A 25,243-nucleotide genomic window follows, 5' to 3' on the forward strand; every position below is an offset into this window, starting at 1 on the left:
AAAGAGCCCCCAAGCCGGGATGCTTTGCGCCTGGGTTTTCACTGCTTTTTGGCACCTTATGGTAAGGCAGATCGTGCCACCTCCTGCTGCTGTCTGCCTGCCTGCCTGCCTTTAGAACATCCTCTTCCTCCTCCTCTCATTTTCCTATTTTTAAACTCCCAGGGTGAAGGAAATAAGTGAGGGTAAACAGGTTCCTCAAGGAAAGGACATCAACTTTGACACATGGATTTTAGGACTCTTGCGTGCTTCTAAGCATGCAAGCTTTTTCAAGCTTTTTCACTTGTGTGCAGGGTCTTGACTGTGTTCTGAATATGCTGAGATACTCAGAATACAGGCAAGAGACATCTTGTTTATTCATTTACCACTTACTGAGCACCAACTATGTGGGAGGCTTTGAAAGGGTAAAACATTGATCCTACCCTTTGGAGAAAAGATGTGTAAATGATGTAAAATAAATATGTCGATATTGTTTGCTATATTTGCCGTATTGATTGAAACCAAGGTAATTTCAGTACCAGAGCTGGACTATAATAAACCATTCTGGGAATTAAGTTCACTTCCATGAGCATCATACATACCTCATTACCTCCCACATCCTCAGAAAACTCCTTTCAGACATATTTCAATCGTGGCCCCCCACCTCGAGCTCTCAAAATTATCAAACCCTCTTACCTTTTCCATCACCATCTGCCATAGTCAGGCTTTTCCTGTCCTCAGAACAAGAAACCCCTCAGTCCCTCTGCATTGTGTTCTAGTTACTGCTTGCTCCCTTTCTCTATTTCCCTTCACAAATGTCTTGAAAGTAGTTTGCACTCATCTCTGCCAACTCAGCAGCTTCTCCCTCGTCAACCCACGCAATGTAACTTCTGTCCCCACCACATCCCTGCACCAATCCATCGTTAAGGGCTTGCTGAATCCCAAATGTCACAGGCTGTATCTGAGTCCTCATATCACTGGGCTCTTGGTGGCACTTGGCGACACAAAGCACTCCACTCTTGTGGAAACTCCCTTGGCCTTCATGACATGACTCACCTCCTCACCCTGCTGACCACTCCTGAGTCTCCCAAGTTCTGTTCTCAGTGTTCGGTTCACCCTACACAATCTCCTGAAGCCATTCCACCCCCTCCTTGTCTTCATCCGTCACATATACCAGCAACTCTCAAATGCATTACTGGCTCAGACCACTCATCTGTGTTCCACAGACAAACACCTTCTGGACCTCTTCCCCTAGATGTCCTCCAGCCACCCCAAGCCCTATGTGTCTAAAACTGTTCTGCGTTACTGTCCACTCAGTTGCCCAGTTCAGAAACCTGAGAGTCATCCTGGATTCCTCCCTTCCCATCCCCACCACACTCAACAATCGTGTTGATTCTCCTCATTAAGAACTCTAGAATCTGTCCCTCATGGCTAAGCCTCTCACCTAGACTAACGTAATAGCTTTGATCCTGTCCCTCTCCTGTGGTCTTGTTCCTTTCATTCCATATTCTATACTGCATGTCAGAAAACACTTCCCAGAATATGCTGCCTGCATATGTCACTGCTCAGCATGGCACGCAAAACCATCCATTCATCTATCCTTTGTCTATCTCCCCCACTTCCTCTCTGTCACTTCCTAAACAAATCCTATCCAAACTCCTGGAATGTTCCTCCTTTCCCTTGCCTGCAGACCTTTGTGCTTATTTCTCTCTCCGTTTGGAATGTCATTTGCGTACAAGCAAAGAATGTCTAACGTAGGTATAGCTGAAGTTCCACAAATAATGAAATTTTCTTGAAATAAAAAAATGTAGACCTACATAATGAGAGTGCCCCTTGTACTTGGGGAAAACCATCAGAGTGATTGATTCTAAGAGCTAGCCTCTTAAAACTATTAGACAAAAATAATAGTTTTCAAAGCCACCATGCAAAAAGTTCAAATTACTTAATGTACTAAGGCTGCAGTACATTAAAGATGTCTGCAAATTCTGTGTCCCTTCTTTTGATCCAGGCTGGCCCAAGAGAATTGCTTGACCAACAGAATGTGTGATGTATACAGGACTTTTTTTTTTTAAGATTTTATTTATTTATTCATGAGAGACAGAGAGAGAGAGGCAGAAGGAGAAAGAAGCAGGCTCCATGCAGGAAGCTGAACGTGGGACTCAATCCTGGGACTCCAGGATCTCGCTCTGGGCCAAAGGCAGGCACTAAACTGCTGAGCCACCCAGGGATCCCCAGTATACAGGACTTCTAAGCCTAGGTCATAAGAAGTCTTGAAGAATCCACTGGGTCTTTGAGCACACTTGCTCTTGAAGCCCTGAGGCACAATATGAAATATCTAACTCCCCTGGGTACCTGGGTGGCACAGTTGGTTAAGCATCTGACTCTTGGTTTCGGCTCAGGTTATGATCTCAGGGTCCTGGGATGGAGCCTTGTTCCAGCTCTGTGCTCAGAGGGGGAGTCTTCTTGGACTCCAGCATGAAGAGATTCTCTCTCCTTCTTCCTCTCCTCCTCCCACTCCTGCTGTCTCTCTCTCTCTAAAATAAATAAATATTTTTTAAAAATCTAACTCCCTGTGGAGAGACTCTGAGATGGCATAGAGAGGGAGAGAGACTTGCTGACTCTAGCTGATGTGAGTGAAGTCATCACGAACACTCTATATCAGATCAGCCATCAGCTGGGGTACCACACAGTGACCCCAGTCAAAGCTATGTAGAACAGAAGAAAAATCCAGCCAAACCCCACCCAAATTCCTGGCCCTAAAGATTGTGAAATTATATCCAAAATAGTTCTCACTTTAAGCCATTACTTTTCAAGCTAAATAGTTTGTTATGGAATCTGGGAAAGAAAATATCTGGCATCAGACTTCTCAAGAGCAAAGCAAGGCAATAGTGATGCAGCATTTTTGAAAAACTTGAGCAAAGAAGATGCAAGCTAAGGATTTTGTACCCACCCATCCATGCTGCTTTTCAGGCATTAAACTCTATAGAAAAAAAAATCCTCTTTTTAAAATCCAAGAACTCAAAGAATAATATGCACATAAGCCCATCCGAAGTATTTCCTAAAGCAGGGGTCAGCACATTTTTTTCTAAAGCATCAGATAGCAAATATTTGGGGTTTGCAGGTCTAATATTCAACTCTGCTATTGAAGCACAAAAGCCTCTCTCTCTCTCTCTCTCTATATATATATATATATACACACACACACACACACACACACACACACACACACACACACACAAAGAAGTGACTGTGACTATATCGCAAATAAAATGGATTTTAAAAAATAAGCAGCCAGGGGTGCCTGGGTGGCTCAGTAGGTTATGTGTCCGACTCTTGGTTTTGGCTCAGGCCCTGATCAAGCCCTGCATCAGGCTCTCTGCTCAGCCCCTTCTCTCTCTCTCTTTTCAATCTCTCTAAAATAAATAAATAATCTTAAAAAAAGAATAGGCAGCTACTCTGCAGTGTGAGTGTCTGAACTAAGGATACCACAGTCATAGTAAAGTAGAGCCCACCCTAATGACCATATTTCTTAAATTATTTATTTACTTACTTACTTATCAGTAATCTCTACACCCAATGTGGGACTCAAACTCACAAACCCGAGATTAAGAGTCACATGCTTCTCTAACTGAGCCAGCCAGATGCGCCCTAAGGACATCATTTTAATTTAATTATCTCTTTCAAGACCCTATCTTCAAAAATAGTCACATTCGGTATGATTAGGACTTCAACCACCTAAATATAAAGATTAAAACAAAACTCTCAGAAGAAAACATAGGTGTAAGTCCTTGTTACCTTGGCAAAAAACCTCCTTAGATACACACCACAAGCACAAATGACAAAAGAAAAGGTAGATAAATTTGACTTTATCAAAATTAAATACTTTTGTGCATCAAAGGACACCATTAAAAAGTACAAAGACAGCCTACAGGATGGGAATAACTATTTCCAAATAATATATATGCTAAGGGATTTATATCAGGAATATATACTAGCAACACTATTATAACACAAATAACTCCGTTGAAAAATAGGAAAAGGATTTGAGCAGACATTTCTTCCAAGAAGAGATAGCTATCTGACTGGTAAGCACATGTAAAGATGTTCAGTATAATTAGCCCTTAGTGGAATGTAAGTAAAAAATAGAAGATATCACTTCACCCCTCCTAGGATTGCTCGCATCAAAATCACAGACAATAGCAAGTGTGGGTGAGGATGTGAAGAAACTGGAACCTTGATACATAGCTGGTGGGAATGTAAAAAGGTGTAACTGTTTCCAAAAACAGCGTGGGAGCCCTCAGAAGGTGAAACGTAATGTTATCATATGCCCTAGCAATCCTACTTCTAGGGATATACTGTAGGAGACTTGAAAATATATGCCTACCCAGCAACCTATACAAAAATGTTCACACTCTTGTTCACAACAGCCAAAAAGTGAAAACAACCCCAAACTCCATCACCTGATGAATGGGTAAACAAAATGTGGTACGTCCATCCATACAATGGAATAGTATTTAGCAACAAAAAAGAACAGAGCAGGGGTGCCTGGGTGGCTCAGTCAGTAAAGCATCCAGCTCTTGATTTCAGCTTCAGTTGTGATCTCAGGCTTGTGAGATCAAGCCCCATCTTGGGGTCTGTGCTGGGTGTGGAGCCTACTTAGGACTCTCTTTCTCTCTCTCCCCCTCTACCCCTCCCACCCACCCCTCCCTGCACATGCACATGTGCACTCTTTCTCTCTCCCCTCCAAAAATAAAGTAGAATGGAGCATATGCTAGAACATGGAAGAATCTAGAAAATGTGCCAAGTGAAAGAAGCCAGTCACAGAAGACCAAATACTATATAATTCTATGTATATGGAATATACAGAATAGACAAATCGACAAGAGAGAGAAAGTAGGTTAGTGGTTGGTAAGTTGGCTGGAGGGGAAAGAACTTTTCAGGCATAGGATTACTTTTTGAGTTGATGAAAATGTTCTAAAACGACTGTGGTGATGGGTTCACGAGTCTGTGATCATACCAAAATCAGTGAATGGTACACTTTAAATAGATGAAAGACATCTGAATTATGTCTCAATAAATCTGGTTCTTTGAAAAAAGAAAACTAAAGAACAATCCTGAAAGACACAAAAGTATACTTGAAGGAGACATCCCTTGGTTTTGGTTAAAATAGTTCAAGATCATTAAGGTGACAATTTTCCTTATGCTAATTTATAAATTTAATAGAATTCCCCCCAAAATAGAAACAAATTTTTTTTCTTGTTTTCTGAAGCTAGACAAATTGAAACCAAAGTTCTTGTGGAAAAATAAACAGCGAGGAACAGCTAGTAGAACACTGAAAAGAGATATGAGAAAAGATTGGCTCTAATCAGTATCAAAACTTACCATGGAGCTCTTGGCTGGGAACAAAGTGGTTCTGGCACATGAATAGACAGACCAGTGTGATCAAATAGTAGGTACTGAAATCAGTCCAACTACATGTGAGTTCTAGTATATGAGAAGCAGTCAAATGGCTGAGACAAAGGACTTTTTTTAAAAATATTTTATTTATTTATTTGTGACAGAGAGCATGAGGTGGGGGAAGCAGAGGGAGAGGGAGAAGCAGACCCTTGCTGAGCACATACTCGACACGGGGCTCGATCCCAGGACCCCGGGATCATGACCTGAACCAAAGGCAGAGGCTTCACTGACTGAGCCATCCAGATACACCCAAGAAGGACTTTTTATTATGGTGTTGCGAGGACTGTCCAGCCATGCACAGCCTCACTCTGTTGGTGAGGGGATGGGAAAACAAATATTACTAGAAGGAATGGGAAATAGTAAAACCCCTCTGGAGGGGCATTTGCCAATATCTAATGAGCGGTTTGCACTTACCTAAGATTTATTTATTTATGAAAGAGAGAACAGGGAGGGGGGAGGAAGGTTAGAGGGAGAGAGAACCTTAAGTAGACTCTGTGCTGAGTGAGGAGCCAGATGTGGGACCAGACACGAGGCTCAGTCTCTTGAGATCACGACTCTGAGATCCCGACCTGAACCAAACCAAGAGTTGGATGCTTGACCAACTGCACCACCCAGGTACCCCTGTGCATTTACCTTTCAATGCAGCACCCCAGCTTCTAGGAACTTGCCCTAAAGAAATCTCCAGAAATAATACATACACTACATATGTATACTTCTTCATTGTATCATTATTTGTATTTGCAGGATATTGGATGCTACCTAAATGCCCAAACAGGAAGACTGGTTGAATAAACTTACAACTGACACCTAGGAAGCAAGAAAAATGAATGAGGAATCTTTATAACTGATTCATCGTAATTTCCAAGATATATTATTAAGTTTTAAAAGCAAAGTACAAAAACAAATGTATAGTATGTTACCTTTTGTATAATAAAGACAAGAAAATAAACTGGACTTGCTTCCTTTATTAAAAGATCATCACAAGAACAATAAGCTGGAAAACAATGAAATTGTTTGCCTGTTAGGAATTAGGTGAGGAACAGGTAGAAAGGATAAGAGAGGAAGGGACCATTTTGAGGTAGTTTTGGCTTCTGGAAACATGTTAATGTTGCATACATTCAAAAACAAAATTCAGGGGTACCTGGCTGGCTCAGTCAGGGGAGCATGTGACTCTTGATCTCAGCTTGAGTCTCATGCTGAATGTAGAAATTACTTAAATAAAACTTTAAAAAATAATAAAATTAAATAAAAAAGCATAAGAAACGATGAAAAATCTGTAACTAGATGAAAACAGAAATAAATGAACTCATTTGTGTGTCAAATGAATAATATAACCACGTGAAGAGGGAGAAAGAAGTAAGCCAGGTAATTTTGTATATGGTGCTTAGATATATCTTCATTTGAATGCAAACTATAAGCTGAGAAAAAAAGAATACCAGAAAAAGACAAAACACAGTGGCAAATAAACATTTTTAAATGTTATCTTTATTGCTAATATTTACAGATTAAATTAGCAAACTATTTGATATTTAATATCCAGTGGTAAAGAGGCTTTGGGGTTGTTTTTTGTTTTTTTTTTTTTTCAGATTTTACTTATTTATTTGACAGAGAGAGAGAGCAAAAGCAGGGGGAGTGGCAGGCAGAGGGAGAGGGAAAAGCAGACTCCCCACCAAGCAGGTGGGGCTCAATCCCAGGACCCTGAGATCATGACCTGAGCCAAAGGCAGACACTTAACCGACTGAGTCACCCAGGCACCCCAAGGGTTTTTTGAAGAAATATAAATTATAGAACCGTTCTGGAAAGTGATATAGAAATATCAGTTTTTTTAATGTTGATATTCTTTGACCCAGAAATCCAAATTCTTGCAGCTTCTTATACAAAAACATTTAGTAATGTGTATTTAAATTTATGCATTAGTATATCTTACCAGAGTTATTTCTAAAAACTAAAATTAAAAAATACCCGGTAAAAGTCTTCAATTAAATTACAAGATATCCATGAAATAGAAGATGCCACTGCCATGAAAATAACAGTGTAAAAGACTATTTCATGTCATGGAAAAGTGTAAAATGGTATGTGTAGTATAATTCAAATTTTGCTTAAAAATATTTGTGAGAGACAAATAAGTCCAAGAGGAAAGGATTCAAAAATATAAGCAGACATTTTATAGGAAGGTAAACACATATGGCAAGTAAATGCACGAAAAGATCTTCAAGTTCATTAGTATTCAGGAAAATGCAAATTAAAACTACAATGTTATAAACCTACTAGAAAGGCAAACGTGTTAAAGTCTGACGATGCCAAATGTTGGACAGGCAGCTGATCAGTTGGAAACATACTTTATAGCTAAAGATTTCACCCCAAAGACACTCTTGACACATGTACCAAAAGGCATGCACAAGCACTGCTTTTAATAACAAAATACTGGGGATCCCTGGGTGGCGCAGCGGTTTAGCGCCTGCCTTTGGCCCAGGGCGCGATCCTGGAGACCCTGGATCGAATCCCACGTCAGGCTCCCGGTGTATGGAGCCTGCTTCTCCCTCTGCCTATGTCTCTGCCTCTCTGTCTCTCACTGTGTGCCTATCATAAATAAATAAAACAAAAAAAAATTTAAAAAAAATAACAAAATACTGAGAACAACCCAAGTGGCCAGCAAGAGAAGAGCGATCACCTAAATCATGTGTATCTCTACGACAGAAATACTGCATAGGAATCTCAACAAAGGAACTTCATCTACACAACACAGCGTGGACAAAATGAGCCAATGTGTTGTTTGAGTGAAAACAGCAAGGGACATGATTAGAGCATGATACCATTTTTTTATAAAGCTTAAAATCAAGTAAACACAAACAATTTATAAAATCACGTTTATAAAGCAAGGGAATCATAAACCCAGACTTGGAGAAAATAGTTACCCCGTGGGAGGAAAGCTGGGAGAGCTTTGGTAAATGACAATTATTGCCAATTATTCATCATGTTTTGTTTCTTGGTGTTTGTGTTAAAAAATAGGGGGAAAGAGTTTTATAGAGGTGTGTGTGTGTGTGTGTGTGTGTGTGTGTGTGTGTGTGTGTATTGTGCTTCCTGAAGAAAAAACTGGAAGAATAGAAACCAAAATATTAGCAGACCATCAGCATTAGCAGCATATTTTCTTGTTTTGGAAAACAAGAAAAAAAATCTTTTTCAAAAGCCTATACTAGAACCCGTCCCATTTGCATTCTGCAGTCTGAACATCCAAGTCTTAATTTTCATGGTGATAAATGATCCAGGGAAGAGGCATGCAGTGGAATCGCCAAGGTCGTTGGTGACACCAAGTTTGGCCAGGTAGTGAGCTGACAGCACTGAAAAGAAGGGTGTTAGCACGCTGCGTGGGAGGGCAGACACCTGCCAGCTGAGCGTCAGTGCAGGCAACGATAATAACAGCTCACGGAAAATAAGGTAATGAACCTGAAAAACATTTCTTGAAGTTATGAATCCACTGCCCTGCCCTTCACCTCCCCACCAAAAATCCCTAATAACGTGCAGATAAGAAAACTGGAAACAAAATATCACAATCCCATCCTTATACCAAATTAGAGTAAACTGACACCATCATGTGTGTCATTCTGTTCCCTGGCACGTACAGAGGATGTAACAGGACTGGAAAGAGTTCAATAGTGAGTAATTAAAATGACAAGCAGGAAGAGTGTTCTTTACATGATGACAAACAAAAACCAAACACTGGCCTTCAGAGGAAGACGAGGGCTTAAGTGTCATATGCCAAAGGTGTACAGAGCTGGCACGCATGCGGCCACCAAATCTTATATACCAGCAGTCAGGGGTGGCTGCTGGTGGCTGAAGGAGGCAAATTTGGAAGAGATAAATAGGAACTACTATTTTGCACGGTGGGTAGCAATGTGGAAATCCTTCCCCCCACAGAGGCTGAATCACCGGTTCTCAGTCTTGTCCAAATGTGAAGTGAAGATGGCCCAGAAGACGATTGGGAGGCTAGATGAGGATGGGGCATGGCCAGGAGGAGAGGCAGTGCTGAGACAGGGGTACCCTGTCTCACCCCCCATAACGTCTTGTGAGGTCTGAGACAAAGTACATGGAAAACCTTACGATGAAACTCTCTGAGATTTACATTTTGGATAGCAATTGTGCTCTTCAACAAAACTGTCCTCGGGTGTCATGCTGAAGATGGTACTGGACCGAACCACTCAGCCACACTGAGCCACCAGGGTATTTGCTGTGCTGTGTGCTGATGGTCACAGGAAGAGCTCTCATTCTGCCATAATGTGGAAAGCTCAGGAGGCCAGAGCCTAAATGGCACACAAAGGATCCTTAAGAATTCCCTCCAGGAGGGTTGCCTGGGTGGCTCAGTCATTTAAGCATCCTACCCTTGGTTTTGGTTCAGGTCATGGTCTCAGGGTCCTGAGGTCAAGCCCTGCGTTGGGCTCCACACTCAGCATGGAGTCTGCTTGTCCCTCGCTCTCCACTCCTCCCTCCACTCCTCCCCGCCCCCCTCCCTCTCTCTCTCATAAATAAATAAAATTGATTTAAAAATTCCCCCAGGAAGGCAACCCAGAGGTCACAACATCTAAGAGAAGGTATCTCCTAGGTCTTGCTGGTTTACCAAAGGCTAATTATTTATGTGGTGTTTTCAGACACCTTGAAAGATCAACAAATTCTATGTTGACTAAACTTTCTAAAGTGGCTCAAGATTAGTAAATCCAGCTGTTCTCAATCTGGCTTCATACCAATCATACCAATCTGGTATGCTTTTAAAAAAAAAAAATCCCGGGATCCCTGGGTGGCGCAGCGGTTTGGCGCCTGCCTTTGGCCCAGGGCGCGATCCTGGAGACCCGGGATCGAATCCCACATCAGGCTCCCGGTGCATGGAGCCTGCTTCTCTCTCTGCCTGTGTCTCTGCCTCTCTCTCTGTGACTATCATAAATAAATAAAAATTAAAAAAAATTAAAAAAAAAAAAATCCCTACATCTCAGGCCAACCCTAGATGAACTGAATTTTTTTAGAGTGGCTGCAAGTGATATAATATGTAGCCAAAGTGGAGAACCACTGAGCTTCTCCATTTGTTAAAGTTAATTATTTGAAGAGGTTCTGATTGTAGAAAAAGGGCAAAGGGCATTTGTGGATGAGCTTGGTGGAAGGAGGAAGGTAACCCTGCCAGCTCCCTAGTAACCTAATGTGCCTGCGTGCATCCCGGGCTGTTCCAGAATGGCTGACTGGGGCAGGGGTGCTGAGCTGCTTTCCATTCCAGAATGTTGCCACACAGCCTTGGACATTGGAATATAAGTTTTTCACGTTTCCCTGTTACCATGTGAGGGAAGAAAGAGAAAAGAGCTATGCCTGCCCAGTCCTCTTCTAGGCCCCACTTCTGTGCCTCTCTCTAGAACTAGAAAGGACACATGAGCCCTGCAAGCCCCAGAACAAGAAAGTGCTTTCTTGTCACCAGTGCTGACCTGTTCTTTTTTTTTTTTTTTGCTTCTCCACACTCACTAGTTTCCTCGTCTTGCGGTTAGCTTCTTCTGCTCCATGCCTCAGCACATTTATGTTCCTCATCCCAGCATTTCAGAGCTCAGCCTGGGGCAGCCTTCTACCTCTTCTTGTTCCCCACAGTGAATTCTTCTAGGGCCCGGATCCCCACTGTTGAATGTTTCTCTAGGCCTACTCAGGGGCCTCAGTGGCTTCATTTTATGTCATATTAAGGGTGCTTCCTTCCAGTATGGGTTAGAACCACTGTGTGCCTGGGAAAGTTCCTCCTTTTTCTCTCATTGCAATGTTTCCATCTTTTGCAAAGATGCAGGAGCAAGGAGGCCAAATTGCAGAAAGGCAAAAAAAGTCACCATTGGAACTGGAGGTGTTGTGACAGGTACAGCAAACCATGTGGAACACAGGGAAAGCCAATGTCCAAGATGGAAGCTTCCCAGTGCTGCTACCCAGAGCTCTGAGCTCCCCTTGGGGCAAGGTAGCTTCCCACCTCCTCTATTCCTCCCTTATGTATGCAGTACTAGCTCTTTTGATTGCCCCGAAATGCAAAACAACTTCACTATAGGGTGAGGAGAACTCCAGAAACAGACTTCACCCACAGAGGCAATCTCAGGTACCCAGATGACCCCCTGGGTACAGCTTGATTTGCTGAGGCTTTTTTTTTTTTAAGATTTTATTTATTTATTCATGAGAGACACAGAGAGAGAGAGAGAGGCAGAGACACAGGCAGAGGGAGAAGCAGGCTCCATGCAGGGAGCCTGACGCGGGTCTCGATCCCAGGTCTCCAGGATCACGCACTGAGCCGAAGGCAGACGCTCAACCTTGAGCCACCAGGTGCCCTGCTGAGGCTTTTAAAGGCATATCCGTCACTCCACTGATTTTTCCCCAACATTTTTTGGTTCCCAATTCCAGATCTGATTACTCTCTGCCGCACATCAGGTGTCAAGTTTCCTACCTCATTCCTTTGACTCCACGACATCACACCCCACTAAGACCCCTTGATCATCCTCTATTGTCTGCACCAATAACCATCCATACCCTGTTTCTAGATCCAACTCACGCTTCACCTTCTCTAAGAAGATGGCTTTCTTAGAATTCACCTCACTGCATTCTGACTCACTATATTTGTGTTGTATCCCTTATACCACCAGGCCCAGGGTTAGTGTACTGGTTTTTGCCTTTTGTTGACCTATTGATTAGTAAGTAGTTTGGGTTGTTTCATATATACCCATTGTGCTTCCTCAACTAGATTTCAAGTTCCTCAAAACCCAAGACTCATGATCAGGACACACGATGAAGGCTGTGGCCATAGAGATGAGAGGTAGGCCTTGGGCTTGGGTTGGGCCTCAGAGGGTCTGCAGCTGGCTGGGATACAGGTGCTGAGTGTGCTGACGACGGAGGAGACCATATTCTACACGTAGGCTCACATAGCTTAAACCACATTCCCACCAGTCAACATCCTTTCATGGCCCTTTAGAAATCTGAGGAGATGGAGAATCTGTGCAGTACTCTGGTGTTGGGTGAGAAACATCAAGGAGGAGTTCCATGCCAACCCCACACGAACTACCATGCCCTGGGCTGCGTTTCTAGGACTTTCTCACTAACAGCTAATATTTCATGAACACTGACTGTGTGCTAAGCTATGAAATAGAAGGTGAAATAGAAAACAGACCTGGACATTTCTTCTTAAAGAAGCTTACAGACCTTTCCTCAAGAGGCCAAGAAATGGCAGATATTCAGACTGCGCATGCCTACCAAAAGTTGCTCACCATCGTTCAAAATAAGAAGATGGTCCTGCTTAGAGAAACTGGCGAAGAGAGGCTCCTGTGATACCACAGAAACATCGGTCTGGGCTTTAAGAGGCCCACGGAGGCCACTGAGGACACCTGTACTGACCAGAGATGCCCCTTTACTGGTAATATCTCCATCTGAAGGCAAATTCTGTCTGGTGTGGCAGGTGACCAAGACAGAGGACCATTTTCCTCTGTGGCAACTACCTCCACTGCATCCTAATGTACAACTACTTCAAGAAACACCACAAAAACATATTCACACACCTGCCCCCCTGCTTCAGAGACATCCATATTGGCGACATGGTCACAGTGGGCAAGTGCCAGCCCTCGAACAAGACTGTGTGCTCCGGTGTGCTCAAGATCCCCAAAGCCATGGCAGCAAGAAGCCAGAAGTCCTGAGAAGTTATTTTCCCTGTAAAAAAAAAAAAAGAAAGAAAGAAAGAAAAGAAAAAGAAGCTTACAGGTAGCAAGTGAGTTATAGAGAAATGACAATTTTAAAGACAGACTAAGTTAAGTGAATTTTAATAGAGGTTCAAAGAGCCAGGGGAGGGACACCTGGGTGGCTCATTTGTTGAGCATCTGCCTTTGGCTCAGGATGTGATCCTGGGGTTCCGGGATCGAGTCCTGCATCGGGCTCCTGCATGGAGCCTGCTTCTCCCTCTGCCTCTGTCTCTGCCTCTCTCTGTGTCTCTCATGAATAAATAAATAAAATCTTAAAAAACAAACAAACAAACAAAGGGCCAGGGGATCCCAAAGAAGAAGACCCATTCGGTCTAGAGGCATGGTGTGGCTGACTATAACAGCCATAGTCCCCAGTGCGTCATGCCTTATGATATATGTGTCCTTGTGTGTTCCCCTCCCACGTCAACTCTGACTTGGCCTTGTAACTTGCACTGTCCAATGGGACAAATGGCACACATACACAGCAGAAGCTTGAGAAATACTTGCACAGTAGGACTTGCTCTCTTGGAACATTACCTGTGACCACCTTGTAAGGAAGCCTGTCTAGCATGATGAAGAGGCCAAGTGGAGGAAACAGAGACCATCTTCACTGTTGCTTAGCACCTACTGCCAGACATGGAGGACCACCATTTTGGATATTCTAGCCCAGTTGACTTTGCAGTTTAAGTGCAGCCACATGAGTGTGCCCTAGTGACACCAACAGAAGAGCTTCCTAGCTGACCCATGTAAATGAGAGAAAAAATATTGTTTTAAGACTCAAAGTTTGGAGTGATTTGTTACACACCAATAGATAGTATACAGGAATTTGTACCCGGAAGGAGGTAGCGCCATAACAAAACTACAAAACATGTAGTAGCGGCTTTCCATTGTGTTGCAAGGGGAGGCTGGGAGGGTGGCAGGGAGGCTAGGAGTGTAGCCTGGAGATTTCAGGGGGGAATCTACTGGACGGGAAAAGGCAGCTTCTGGCAATGAAACAGTGAGCAGTGACAGCAGTCCCGCAAAATTGCCCCTAGCAGAAATTTAGAAGGTAGAAAACTTACCTATTAAGCTTATGAATCTGGCTCAGGGAATTTCCAGGCAGAATGTTGAAACTATAAATTGTCTTTTTTAGCAGCTTTTACTGTAAGGGACAGGAAGGAGGAATTGTTCAGTGTCCCATAGGAATTTAAAAGGAAGACGAGAGGTAGGGGTGTGCTGGCTTCCAAAATAAAGTGTTTTGGGTGCCTGGGTGGCTCAGTCCATTAAGCGTCTGACTCTTGATTTCAGCCCAGGTCGTGATCTCAGGGTCCTGAGATAGAGCCTTGCATCAAGGGCTCCGAGCTCAGCAGAGTCTGCTTGAGATTCTCTTCCTTCTCCCTTGACCCGTCCCTTGCTTGCTCTTTGTTACACTCTTAAAATATAATAATAATAGAATAAAATAAACCAAAACAAACCCAATTTAAGCATTTTATATTTCTGGTCTCTAACCCACAAAAGTCTCCAAGTAAGACATGGCTTCAGAGTGAAGATTAAATTAAGTTTGAGGCTGTGACTCTGGGTTAATACCTCAGAATGATAGAAGGTGGTACCTAGTAGCCTTTCTGGAAAAGCAGCTTCCAAGAATCACAAGGTCATTGCCCCAGAGCTCTCCAACATGCTGGCCTAAATGGAGGGAGAACCATGTCTAAATTAATTGCTGGAATGGCTTTTGTCCAACCAAGTAGACTCTTCTCTGACACTGTTTTTTTTTTTTGGCGGGGGGGGGGGGGGAGTCAGGGAGGGTCGTTGGACAAGATTTCAAAGTGAAACAGTCCCCAGGGCTCCACACATTCTAAGTTGCAGAAAGCAGGCTGAGAGAGCTCCTCAGCCGCAGACACAGTTCTCACTGACCAGAAAGAGTATCTCAGAAGGTGGACCCGAAGCCCCGAGGGCAAAGCTGCGAGGCAGAGAGAACAAGGCAGTGAATCCCACCGCTGAGCTGGCAGGGCCCAGGGCAGGGGCGCCCTCCCTTCAGAGTAGGGAGCCTTGACCGCACAGATCCCGCTCATTTTAGAGGTGCCCGGTTGCTGCGTGTCTCCCGCTGCTCCCACTTTGGACGGGAGTTCTACCAAAGTCATCCCGCCCCTCTCAGCCCGTGTGATGGGCGCAGGGAGCAGAGGAGATGGTTTGTCTCTTAAGCTCACAGTCCTTGGACCGAGAGGAGCCACAAAGGAAATGCACCTGAGGAGGCTTGCGCACACCAGGGCCCGAGGTGACCAGGAGGCCCGGCGCTGTAAGCCTGGGGCCGTGATCAGGTGAGGCGTGAGGGCACCCGGAGGAGTGAGGGGATTTGCACGTGGGAGGGAGGTGAGCCATTTGTTAGAGGAGCCGTCCTCCGAATCAGGCCTCCCAGGACACCGGCCGTGTGTGCCTCCTTCTCCCATAGACTCTGAGTGTGGCCTTGTGGTTTGCTTTGGCTAATGGGACAGTGCCACACCAGAGGCTTGACAGGCCCTTGCACGTTAAAACATCCCCTGGGACTGCCACGTAAGGAAGCCCATCTGGCCCACTGGCAGAGGAGAGGCCCCGTGAGGGGAATTGAGGTGCCCCGGGTGTGAGCCAACAACTGCCAGAGATCTTGACCATCAGCTCCTCCTACCCTGGTTGAATGAGTATTTTCAGGTGAAACCAGCATTGGAACCACTCAGTCAATCCACAGTATCATGAGAAATTATAAGTAACTATTAGTTTGAGTAAAATGTTTCAGGGTGGTTCTGTTAGGCAGCAATAGATAACTGACACACAGGAAGATCTTTAAAAGCCTTCTAGGGGGCCCCTGGGTGGCTCAGTGGTCCTGGGATCAAGACCTACATCAAGTGCCTTGCAGGGAGCCTGCTTCTCCCTCTATGTCTCTGCCTGTCTCTCATGAATAAAAAAATAAAATCTTTTTAAAATAAATAAATAAATAAATAATAAAAATAAATAATAAAAAGCCTTCTTGGAGGGGCTAGTACTTAAAGATCAGAGAGGATGAGCAAATAGAAGGCCAGAGAAAGGCTCTTCCTGGCACTGCAAGGTGGGAGTATAAACAAAGGCATGGGGGAAGGGGAAGAACAGGGAATTACAGGTTGCTTCATGCTTAATATGCCACAATCTGCCAGAACGACGCCCAGAAGGAATAAAGGAGCCCCCTTTTAGAAAGCAATGCCAGTAAGTCTTTCATTAGTCATCAGAGGTCTTGGCTTATCTGTTGAATCTTAAAGTTCTGGAGCTTTCTGGCTTCTACTGGCCAAACATGTGCCGTGCAAGAGATCCTCTGGGTGGAGGTGGCCAGAGGACAAACTTGCACTGTCGCTTCTCTGCTGTGCATGAGCAGGAAAGAAACAAACACCCAGACTGCACCTGCTGGTCATGGTAGAGAGTGCAGAGGGCTCGAGGACCAGAGAATCAAGGTTTATCATCCAAGTGTTATCTTTTTTTTTTTTAAGAGTTATTTATTTATTCATTCAGAGAGAGCAAAGAGAGAGGCAGAGACAGGCAGAGGGAGAAGCAGGCTCCATGCAGGAAGCCTGATGCGGGACTCGATCCTGGGTCTCCAGGATCACACCCCGGGCTGCAGACAGCGCTAAACTGCTGCGCCACCGGGGCTGCCCCATCCAAGTGTTATCATTTTCAAACCATGCAGCGGTAAATGTTGTACATAATTTCTCTGGGTTTCCTGCTTCATTCGTAAAATGAGCAGGTGTCTTCCAACTCTGAAAGCCTAAGGTTCTAGGAAGATATTTTAATGCATAAATAAATAAATATGTAAGTGCCTCCCACATAATAAGCAGTCAGGGGCCGCCTGGGTAGCTCAAGCAGTTGAGCATCGGACTCTTGATTTCAGCTCAGGTCGTGATCTCAGGGTCCTGGGGTCGAGCCCTGTCAGGCTCCACACTCAGTGGGGAGTCTGCTTGGGAACCTCTCTATCACCCTGCTCACAGGTGCACAATCTCTCTCTCTAATAAACCTTAAAAAAAAAAAGCAATCAAATATTTGTTGAATCTGAGTAGACATTAACAATAGAATGGACTGTGGCAGCACTGAAATACTATTATCAGTAAGTCAGTACAATGCTTTTAGAATGCAATAAGAAAATAAGAATTGAAAAAAAAAAGAAAATAAGAATTGAGAGTCCTAAAAATGTTTGTCCTTTGACTTTGTCTTCCCCCCCTTAGGAATTTATCCCAAGGAAATATATTATAAAAGCTATATGCATCAACTCAATATAAAAAAACTCAGAAACAATCTAAAGATCTAATAAAAAGGATAAATAAATTATTGTGTGGGCAATATTCTATAGCCAAGTACAAGAACTATTATGAAAGGTGTAAAATCACAGGAAAGTGTTCGTGATTTCATAATTAGTGGAAAAGTCTATATATATATCATATTACAGTAACTATAAAAATAGACACTGCATATGGACACAGCTAGAAAGAAACGTGCAAATATGAAAATACTTGTATAAAAGGGCTGAGATCATGGTGAAGGTTTTTCTTATTTCTTATAGGTTGCCTTATAGTAAAGTTTTTAAAAACCCCATTACCTCTATTCTACACTCTGACGACAAATCGGATGCTCCTATGGGAGCAAGAGAACAGGCCGGGGTCCTCCAAGCCACAGGAACCCTGACACAGCACCCAGGAGACCCACCAGTAACCCGGAGGGGCCGACCAGGAGTCCCTAAGCTGGGAAAGGATTAGTCAGGCTATCTGTCGCTCCACCCAAGAGGGAGACTCAGGATGAAAGTATAACAAGGCAATTGTGAGAGACCCTGAGTTGCCCCACTTTTTGCCAGGCTGGTTCCAGCAGGAGACCAGAAAACAAGGGAACCGCACCTCCTGAGAAGTGATCTGACCAAGGTGCTTTGTTGCTGGAAACCAGAGAGAGGCAGTGACGGAAGTGACATCACCTCATCCCCCCATCTGAAGTTAAGATCAGCTTCTTCCTTCAAAGTAACCCACATTTTTGAGCATCTACTTTGCATAAGACGCAGAGAGGATACAAAGATGACTAGGACAGGGTTGTTGCTGCAAGGAGCTTGCATCCCAGCATGGGCTGTGGGGGGAGGGCGAGAAGGGAGAGAGACACAGAGACAGAGAGACAGGGAGCTTGCGGCTACGAGGCAGGATATTGAATGGTGGGGAACCCACCACTGGTACCAAAGCCAAGAGGAGGGAGAGATGATGTCCAGCCAGAAGGATCACTTGCCCCGGGCCTTAAAGGATGACCCCTGGGGAGGTGTTTCTGGCTGAGCAGCCAGTGGAAGCCAAAAAGGCAGAGGTCAGGATGATTCTGGTGCACTTAGGCAGCAGTTGGCAGTCCGGTGAGGCTGGGCCAGAGCCCCAGAGGTTTGGTGGGAAGGGGGATTGCAGCCAGGAGGGGTCATGCCTCCAGCGGCCCGGCCGCGGTGCTTTAGCGCCAGGCCCTGTGGACAGAGCGGGGAAGACAGGAAGGAGCAGCTGCGCCAGGGAAGGGCAAAGAGCTGGATGGGGCCAGGGTGCCAGGAGCCCAACAGAAAGGAAGAGACGTGAGAGGGCTGCAGGACAGAACTGATAGGGCTTGGTGATGACTGGCGGCCAGTGGGATGATAACCCAGGCATCGATAACCCAGGACCCAGAGCGCTGGGGACACTGACAATGGGGACAGGAAACCGGTGGGAATGGGAATGAGCAGGGGGTGAGAGTGAAGGGTTTAGCTCAGGATGCAGTGAATCCAACAGGAGGCTTGATGGAGCAGGCGGGCCACCCTCGAGAGCCAGCCATTCAAAAGCTGCAGCCAGGGCAGCCCGGGGGCTCAGTGGTTTGGCACCGCCTTCGGCCCAGGGCCTGACCCTGGAGACCCGTGATCGAGTCCCACGTCAGGCTCCCGGTGCATGGAGCCTGCTTCTCCCTCTGCCTGTGTCTCTGCCTCTCTCTCTCTCTCTGTGTGTCTCTCATGAATAAGTAAATAAAATCTTTAAAAAAAAAATTTGTCTTTTGGTGACTGACTCATTTCATTTAGCATGACATCTTCAAGCATGTGCCAGGATTTCTGTCCTCTTAAAGGCTGGATACTATTGCATTGTATGGATACACGTGCCAGCCATTCTTCACTGGGTGGGCGTGTGGGCCAATTCCCCCACTGGGCTACTGTGAATAATGCTGCTGTGAATTTTGGTGGACAAATATCTGTTCAGGCCTTGTTTTCAATTCTTTTGGGCATGAACCCATAAGTGGAATGGTCCACGGTGTATTCTTCAAAGCAATATACATAACCAAATGAAAATAGACCAACACAAATTGACCAAAATAGATGGTGCTAGACATCTGGTGTGGAAGCTCGGAACGAGGAGACCAGCCTTGCCTGGGCAGGGCCACTGGAATGGCAGCTGCTCACACAGCCATTTCTAGAGCCCTAGACTAGGATGTCTGGTCAATCTTTAGGATTTAAAGCCTAAAGACCCTGCAAGGACACTTGATCATTTGCATTTCAGGACAGAAAGCAGCCATGCCAGGCTTCTGAAGCACTATTTCTGGAGGCAGATGCACACACACACACATTTGTGTGAGGCCTGAGCTCGCAGACGGCTGTGGTTGGAGCACAGGTGACAAGAACAGAGCTGGTCATTCCCACAATGAAGTGCGGTGGTGACAAGGCATCCTAACCTCCCTTCTAGGCCATTACTTGTCCTCAAAGCACAGGCTTTATCACGATGGCGTCTTGTTTCAATCTGTGCCCCACTAGTCGGCTCTGTTGTCTTGGGCGGGGCCTTATGGCCCTTGACTCTGTTTCCTCATCTGTCAATGGGGCGGCCAGAAGGATTAAGAGAGATGTGTGCGCCTCAGGGACTAAGGAGCACAGCTTACAATCCGCTTCTAGAGGCTTCCTTCTCTTCCCGCCTCAGTGGCTTCCTTCACTGCCCCCACCCACTTTTGGACTCTGGGAGCCCAGGAACCCCGGCTCTCTGGCACCTTCCCGCAGAGCTTCCAGCTAGCAGAGAGAGGCAGAAACCCCGCACGTTTGCCTTCTAGTGGTGAAAGGGGCCCATTGCAGGCCTATAGGACAAACCACCGGTAGAGACCTTGGAGGTCTGGGGGTCAGAGGTCGGGCCTAGGTTACAAAGACAGTCTGAGTGGGCAACAGCGCAACCCTGCGACTGGCCTTTGCTGCTTGCTGCTGTCCGCGGCGAAACCCTGTGTAGCAGAGTGATTCGAGGGCGTCATTACATAGATCACATTTATTTGGTTTGACCCACGGACTCCAGCACTAACTGCACCTCTTTGGCCTCCTGGTCACCGACCTGAAAATGCTGAGGAGCCGATGCTTGAGGAGGGCAAGAGGCCACCGGCTCGGGCCGCCCTGACCCGAGAAGCCCGGAGACGTGAGGGCCGGGGTCAGCACCCAGGCCAGCGCCCGGGGAGCACCGGGAAGGCGCAGTCTTGGAGGTGGCCCCGGAGGACCTGGACTCCGGAGGGTGACACACACTGGTCTTTCAGCAAAGCTGAGCGATGGGAGCCGGAAGGACCCTCGGCAGCCATCCATCAGGGCAACGTCTGTTCTGCTCTCTGACGGACAGTGGTTCTTCCGGAGGTGGAGGGGAGGCAGGAGCCCAGCACAAGCCCCGAGCCCTGAGAAGTGGCCAGGTGCCCCGGGGGGGGGTGGGGACCCAGCTACAGCATCAGGAGTACATTGCAGCCAGAAGGGAGTAGCCTTGACTCCAAGTCCTAAGCTGTGGCCAGAGGTTGTGTGTTTCACATCTGGTCAATCACTGTATGGGGATAATCCGCATACTTGCTGGAATGCTAGTTCCTAGGCCCCATCCCAGACCTCTGGTTCTTTGTGGCTTGTGGGGAGGGGGTGGGATGTGTGTGCTTAGAAGCTCTACTCTTGGCTCTCCTCCCCAAGGTGATGCCTGTTTCTTTTCCTGAGGCTAATTAGCTTTCCCTTGGCCAGGGGTAGGATGATCCCTGGGCTTGGGCAGGGCCAAGGGACCACAGCTAGGGGATAAAGATGGGGCAGCGGGAGGTCTGTACCTACCCACTTCACAGACCCCAGCTGCAGCCATGTCAGTCCTGGGACCTAAGGAAGTTCTATCGTGTGCTGACCAGCGGGCTCTGGCTTTCGGATCCTGATAGGACACCATGTGATTCCTGCAGTACTAAAAATGACACATGCCTCGACGTTTTTTTCTTATGTGTTTTTTGGTTTGGGCTTTTTGTTTTTTGTTTGTTTGTTTGTTTGTTTTTAAGATGAAGCATAAGTTGATGTACATAGAACCAGGGCTCATCTCTGACAAAAAGGTGAGGGGTTTGTTTCTGTCCTATTACAATCCCACACCAAGGTACCCATTGCCTTCTCATGGCAGTGGACACTAGAACCTTCACTGTGGCCCCCCTTACTAACCTCCTGGTGAGTACTGCATTATCTGACACCTTCTTCAACTAAATAACTTCTGCCAAAACCTAAATATGCAACAAGTAAGGAAGTGAAATGCCATCTGTGAGGCACATCAAATCAAAGGATTAGGTAGCCTTTAAAACTACCACAAAGAGAGGCTCCTGGGTGGCTCAGCCGTTGAGCATCTGCCTTCAGCTCAGGTCGTGATCCTGGGATCCTGAGATCGAGTGCTGAATCAGGTTCCCTGCTTCTCCCTCTGCCTGTCTCTGCCTCTCTGTGTGTGTCTCTCATGAGTAAATAAATAAAATTGTTTAAAAAAATAAAATAAATAAAACTACCATAAAGAGGGGCGCCTGGGTGGTTCAGCCAGGTGGCTGGTGGTTCAGCCAGCCTCTGACTCTTGATTTCAGCTCAGGTCATGATCTCAGAGTCCTTAGATCAAGTCCTATGTAGGGCGCCTTGCTCAGCCCAGAGTCCACTTGGGATTCTTTCCCTCTTTCTCTCCCTCTCCCTTTGCCCCTACTTCCCAAACACCCCCCACCCCATGCATGTATGCTCTTGCTCTCTCTCTCAAACAAATAAATAAAATCTTCCTTAAAAACTACCATAAAGATTGGATAGAAACTTAGGGCAATACTTATTAAATAATATGTATCATCAAGAAAACATAGGCACTAATCTCTGACATCAGCCTTAGCAACATTTTTCTAGATATCTCAGGCAAGTGAAACAAAAGCAAAAATAAACTATTGGGACTACACCCAAATAAAATGCCTTTGCACAGCAAATGAAACCATCAACAAACAAAAAGGCAACCTACTGAATGGGAGAAGATATTTGCAATGATATGTCCAATAAAGGGTCAATACCCAAAATATATAAAGAATTTACACAGGTCAACACCAAAAAAATTAAAATCTGATTTTTTAAAAGAAACCCTCATGCACTGTTGGTAGGATTATAAAGTGGTACAGTCACTGTGGAAAACAGTATGGAGTTTCCACAAAAAATTAAAAATAGAAATACAGGGGCTCCTGAGTGGCTCAGCTGTTGAGCATCTGCCTTCGACTCAGGGCATGCCTGGGGTCCCTCGGGGAGCCTGCTTCTCCTTCAGCCTATGTCTCTGCCTCTCTCTGTGTGTGTGTCTCTTGTGGATAAAGAAATAAAATCTCAAAAAAAAAAAAGAAATACCATATGATCCAATAATTCCACTACTGGGCATTTACCCATAGAAAAGAAAAACACTAATCTGAAAAGATACATGCACCCTATTTGCAGCATTACTTACATTAGCCAATATATGGTAGCAATTTAAGTGTCTATTGATTGATGAACAGAAAGAAGATGTGAGATACATATATATATATATATAATGGAATATTACTCAGCCATAAAAAAGAATGATATCTTGCCAATGTAGATGGATCTAAAGGGTATTATGCTAAGTGAAAGAAGTCAGAGAAAGACAAATACCACATGATTTCACTTCTATGTGCACTCTAAAAAGTGAAACAACTAAACAAGCAAATGGGGGGAGGGAAGCAGGAAAAAAAAAGCAGAAACAGACTCATAAATAGAACAAATTGGTGGTTGCCAGAGTGGTGAGGGTGGGGGTGGGGGTGGGGGGATGGGCAAAATGAGTGAAAGGGAAGTGCAGGCTTCTAGTCGTGTAATGAATAAGTCATGGAGATGAAAGACACAGCACAGGGAATACAACCAATGGCATTGTAATGACGTTGCATGGTGACAGACAGCGGTTACCCGTGTGATGAGCCTGCGGAACGTGTAGAGATGTCAAATCACTCTGTTGTATACCCAAAACTAATATAACCTTGGGTGTCAACTATACTTCACTAAAAAAATATGTATTATTACATGCAGAAATTATCATTATAGCTACCCAAATATAAAAAACAAAATATGCAAAAAATAAAACACGTGAGAGTTGTGACTACCTTTGTTTCTTTAAAACTTTTAAGACTGTGTCATAGTGTAACAGTCACTAAAAACTACCTTGCTACTTACTGTCCCTTTTGTCCTCTGAATTACAAGACGATAAACCACACTCAGGATCAAAACATTTAATAACAGAACTGTATGAAACTGCTGAGTCTTCACCAACCTTGAAAGGTCAGAAAGCATCCCGGTGAACCCACAATCGATGGGCTGGCGGGCAGCTCTGAGCGCAGCCTGTATCAGCACCCGGAGCCTCAGCTACCAGCAGCCCGCTAATGGTCTCCTGCAGAGGCAGGTGAGAGGACCAGCCCCTTAGCAGCTGCTCAAGCAGCAGGCCGGGGGATGTTCTGCCAATGGTAAGACCATGAGGTCTGGGCGAGGTGGCGGCAAGAGCCGTCTGACTTTTTATTTGGACTGATTCTGGCTGCAGGCTACTGTGAGTAGACTCATGCCCAGTGCCATCCTCTGCCCCCAAGTGGCAGATTTCCAGCCACCGCCTGGACAGGCTAGAAGGAGGAGCAAGCTCCAAAGGGCCAACTTCCCTGCACTGCCTGTGAGGGGAGGGGAGCTGTGAAAACAGTCTATAAATACTCCTGGTGGAAGTGCGGGGGGTTGGACATCCCTGGTGAGTTTGTGCCAAGGGGTGCTGCTACGCAAGGAGATGCAGTCGGAGAAATTCTCACCTCAATGTCAGGTTTTCCTGCAGTGAACTCAGTGAGACGCAGAATCACCTTTCCCTCGGGAGAGAAGACAGGGGAGGGTGCCAGTTCCTGATCCATGATTAGGGATTTGGAGGACTTTGCTGGAGAGAGGGAGCCGATGCTTGTGAACTGGAAGAGCATTGGTGCCACAGTGGTGCGGGTGTTGGGGGAGCAAGCTGGAGGGAGGTGAAGAAAGGCATCTTTCTCATGGGGAAACATTGTGATGCTTCCCTGTTCAGCCTTTGGCTCTTCCAATCCCTAGGAAGCTGAAGAATATAAACACTACATCATTGAGTTAATTCCACCCACGGGTCTTAAAAATGGTTCTGTAAAATGAAAGCGATTAACTAGACAAAAAGTCGCCGGCTTACAGATAAAACATAAAACAGTAGTGCACTGAAATGAAAAATGCAAATTTCACATATTGTCTTGAGATTATACAGTCTGTGGTGGCTGCTTCCTCCTAAGCATGGCGTCTGTAATTTGGGTTCTGACAGGATGTGTGCAGTGGGATCAAGCTTTGGCCCCATTAGTACCAATGGTAAAGACATAACCCAGGCATGAGCAACTAAAACAAAACAGAGCACATTAATACACAATGTCCTTATGCTCTCTTTTTAAACACTGTTTAATTCTTGATCTGTAGCTACTAGTTTATTAAACTCTCCAGTAAATGACCTTTACTCTTTAAAGGTGAGTTAAAGGAAAGGAGGGAGGGAGGGAGGGAGGAAGGAAAGGAGGTGAGGAACAGATCTTCAAAATTTCAGCTACTAATACTGACATAGCAAATTCAAGTCAAGCCTCAACACACAATAGTTTCTGAAGAAAATTCGCCACAACATACCAAAATGTAAGGGAGGCAGCTATGCAGGACTTAGAGGGAAACTTATAGTTACAAATGCCTAGAGGTTCTAATCAGTCAGGCAAGAAAATGAAAGAAAGGACAATCAGATCAGAAAGGAAGAAATGAAGAAAAATTCGGTTCTAATTAATACTGTAAATATAAGTGTTAGGGGTTCACTCGTGTCCCC

At 45.2% G+C, this 25,243-nt stretch overlaps 1 pseudogene; it reads left to right on the forward strand.

The window, feature by feature from the left end:
* The first annotated feature begins 12,645 nt into the window (after window positions 1-12,645).
* LOC129510851 (40S ribosomal protein S11-like) lies at window positions 12,646-13,112 on the forward strand (annotated as a pseudogene).
* Window positions 13,113-25,243: the final 12,131 nt, after the last annotated feature.

The sequence above is a fragment of the Nyctereutes procyonoides genome, unplaced genomic scaffold (genome assembly GCF_905146905.1).
Source record: "Nyctereutes procyonoides isolate TBG_1078 unplaced genomic scaffold, NYPRO_anot_genome, whole genome shotgun sequence".
Classification (NCBI taxonomy): domain Eukaryota; kingdom Metazoa; phylum Chordata; class Mammalia; order Carnivora; family Canidae; genus Nyctereutes; species Nyctereutes procyonoides.